The following is a 4,059-nucleotide window of genomic DNA, read 5'->3' on the forward strand; positions in this document are numbered from 1 at the left end:
CACTAGGTATGGGAGGGAGCCCCAGGGCCTGAGGCCGGCGCTCCTGAGACTCCGGGGCGTGTACAGCCCCAACTCATTATTACATGAGAGTGTCACGGGCGGCGATTCTTCACAGGCACCGGGCCTTCTTCATAGGCGCTGGGCCTTTCTTCATAGGCTCTGGGCCTTGCTTCACAGGCTCTAGGCCTTTCATCACAGGCTCTGGGCCTTGCTTCACAGGCTCTGGGCCTGCTTCACAGGCCTGGGCTACTTCACAGGCTCTGGGCCTTGCTTCACAGGCTTTGGGCCTTGCTTCATGGGTAGAACTTCCGGAGGTGCTGGATGTTCCAGGTGTTTTGGATAGGTGTCCCCTCTTGCATCTCCAGGCACACGGCGCTAGGCCTGGAGATGTTGACGACCCTGAACGGGCCCTCCCACATGGGTGAAAGCTTGTTCAACCCTTCCCTGGAGAGGACCCACCTCAGGACCAGGTCACCCGTCTTGAGCATCCTGGAGCAAACGTTGCGGCAGTGGTAACGCCGCAACGCTTGTTGGTACCTTGTCGCCCTTAATGCAGCTTCGCGTCGACGTTCCTCCCCCAGCACGAGATCCATCCCCCGCATGGCATCTTGCTACGTTTCGTCGAACGCCAGAACCCATGCGGAGCGATGCTTGACCTCGTGAGGGAGGACTACTTCAGCTCCGTAGACGAGGAAGAACGGAGTCTCGCCCGTTGGCTTGGTAGCGGTGGTGCGGATGGACCACAGCACGGACTGGAGCTCGTCGTGCCAGCCCCTGCCGCAGGCCTCCAGCTTCTTCTTGAAGGTCCTGGTCTTGAGGCCCCTCAGGACCTCAGCGTTGGCGCGCTCAGCCTGACCATTGCTCCCGGGGTGGGCCACCGAAGCGTAGCAGATCTGTGTTCCAAGGTTAGCACAGTAGGTTTTAAAGAGGTTACTAGTAAACTGCGAGCCGTTATCTGTGATGATACGGTTGGGGACCCCGAAGCGGCTCACGAGGCCCTTGATGAACTTGACAGCAGAGCCGGCTGGAATGGTTCGGACGGCTTCCACTTCCGCCCACTTGGTGAACTTGTCGATGGCGACGTAGAGATAACGGTAGCCCCCTGGCGCTCGTGGGAATGGGCCTAGGATGTCTAGCCCCCAGACCGCGAACGGCCACGTGAGCGGGATGGTTTGGAGGCCCTGAGCAGGCTGATGGATTTGCTTGGCGTGGAATTGGCAAGCTTCGCAGGACTTCACCAGCTCGGCTGCATCGTTGAGTGTTGTGGGCCAATAGAACCGCTGTGGAAGGCCTTGCCGACGAGGATCCGTGATGATGAGTGATGTCCACAGTCCCCGCCGTGTATGTCAATCAACAGCTCCCTCCCTTGATCGCTGGAGATGCAGCGCAGCGTGACATCGTTCGGCCGTTTCCTGTACAACTCGTCCGTCTTGAATGCAGTATGCCGTGGCCTGTCGGGCCACACGCTCCGCGTCTTCTTCCTTCTCCGCAGTGTCCCATGCATCGGGTACTCCTTGAACTCCTTGGTCCAGCACTCCTCCTAGGGGCTCGAGCGCCAAGAGTAGCCAAGCTCCCGAGGTTGGGCCGCAAGCTGGGGCTCCCGTGGTCGGGGGCTGTGGGAGCTCCTCCCGAGGCTGAGTCGTGCTTGAAAGAGGTGGCGTAGCTGACGGCTTGAAGAGCCGCTCTTCGAAGACTCCGGGCTCTTGCGGTTGCCGCTTGGATGCTCTCTTGGCGATGTCGTCGGCTTCCTTGTTGGTGCCCCGGGGCACGTGCTGCAGCTCCAAGCCTGAGAACTGCTTTTCCATCTTGCGCACCTCTGCAAGGTAGGCCTCCATGTGCTCGTCCTTTGGTTCGTACACTTTGTTGGAGAAGTTGACGAGGAGCTGGGAGTCGCCCTTGACGGTAAGGCGCCTCACCCCCAGAGCCACCGCAGCCTTCAGGCCGGCTATGAGGCCTTCGTATTCTGCGATATTGTTGGAGACCTTCTCGCCGTGCTGGAAGCAGAGTTGCACGGCGTAGTAAAGCTTGTCCTGAGTGGGCGAGATGAGCACTGCTCCAGCCCCCGCGCCCTGGTGCGCAAAGGCGCCATCAAAATACATGACCCATCCGTCTGGTGCCTCACTTCCTGGGGAGGTGGACCGGTCTTCTCCTTCCTCAAGAGCCGGGGCATCTGTCCATTCTGCCACAAAATCGGCGAGCGCGGCTCCCTTGATGACCCTGGTGGTGCTGAACTCCAGCTGGAATGCTTGCAACTCGATGTTCCATTCGGCGACCCTTCCGGCCAAGTTTGGGCTCCTGAGTACCATCTCCAGTGGGTAATATGAGACGACATTGATGGGGTGCCCCTGGAAGTAGTGTCGCCACTTGCGCAAGGCCACTAAGAGTGCGAGCAGGAGCTTTTGCGGCATGGGGTAGCATGCCCTTGTGTCCTGTAGTACGGTGCTGACGAAGTACACCGGGTGCTCGACGAGGGCTGGCACACTGTTGAGGCTCGGGTCTTGTGGAGATTGTGGCGTATCCTGAGGTGGAGGGTTTCCTGAGACTTGGCCATCCTCAGGAGTTTCCGCGACGTTGCCCTGCCGAGCTTGATCTTCCGTCGCTGATGGCTCTGGTGTGCCTTCCTGACCCTGCGCTGCATCCGCTCTGGCTTGGCGCGGCACATTCTTGTCTTTGCGCTCCTCCTGAACCGCCACCAGCGCCGCGCTGGCAGAGTATGGGGTGGCAGCGAGGTAGAGTACCAGAGGCTCGAGAGGCCGCGGCGCCACCATCACCGGGGGGCTGGTGAGGTATTTCTTGAGGTCTTGGAAGGCCCGGTCGGCCTCCGGGGTCCACTCGAAGGGGACTTTCTTCTTCATGAGCTTAAAGAAGGGTAAGGTGCACTCACCTAGCTTAGATATGAAATGCCCTAATGCGGTCACCCGTCCTACCAGCTTTTGCATCTCCTTGAGGGTCTGTGGTGGGCTCATGCCTTCGATGGCCTTGATCTTCTCCGGGTTCGCCTCGATCCCTCTGTGGGATACGAGAAACCCCAACAGCTTGCCAGAGGGGACGCCAAACACGCACTTCTCCGGGTTAAGCCTCAAGTTCACCCGACACAAACTCTCAAAGGTCTCCTCCAAGTCTTGAATCAACGTCCTCGCCTCGCGAGATTTGACCACTATGTCATCAACGTAGGCCTCTGTGTTCCTGCCGAGCTGCCGCCCCAAGGCGATGTGCATCAGCCGCTGAAAGGTTGCGCCCGCGTTGCGAAGGCCGAAAGGCATGCAGGTGTAGCAGTACACCCCACATGGTGTCAAGAAGGCCGTCTTCTCCACATCCTCCACCGCCATCTTGATCTGATGGTATCCAGAGAACGCATCCAGGAAACATAACAAATCGCACTCGGCGGTGGAGTCGACGATTTGATCGATGCGCGGAAGGGGGAACAGATCTTGGGGGCAGGCTTTGTTGAGGTTGGTGAAGTCGACGCACATCCGTTCCTTCCCACCTTTCTTCGATACTACGACGGGGTTCGCCAGCCATTCGGGGTATCGAACTTCTCGGATGGTACCTGCCGCCTCCAGCTTGCGTGTCTCTTGGACGATGAAGGCCTGCTTCTCAGTGGACTACCGTCTTGCTCGCTGCTTCATGGGGCGTACGTTGGGGCACACCCTTAGATGATGCTGGATTACCTCTCTCGGGACCCCTACCAGCTGATTGGGCTCCCACGCGAATATCTCCTTGTTCGCGCGCAAAAACCTCACCAAAGCTTCTTCTTGTCCCGGGCCAAGGCCGGTTCCTATGGTGAAGGTGGCTCCTGAAGACCCGTCCTCGTTGACCGGCACCTGCTTGGTCTCCGCCTTGTCTTGGGTGAACAACTGCCTCTTCTTGGTGGGCGCGGTCTCCTTGGCCTCAGGCGCACCGGCGCCGGCTGGCTGTGCCGCTGCCGCGGTCTTGAAGGCGAGCCTGAGCGCCGTCACGGCCTCCTTAGTGTCCCCCTTGATGGTGAGGACGCCCTTGCTCCCTGGCATCTTAATGAGGTTGTAGGCCGGGTGAGTCGCCGCCATGAACTGAGCGAGA

The sequence above is a fragment of the Triticum aestivum genome, chromosome 6A, assembly GCF_018294505.1.
Source record: "Triticum aestivum cultivar Chinese Spring chromosome 6A, IWGSC CS RefSeq v2.1, whole genome shotgun sequence".
Classification (NCBI taxonomy): domain Eukaryota; kingdom Viridiplantae; phylum Streptophyta; class Magnoliopsida; order Poales; family Poaceae; genus Triticum; species Triticum aestivum.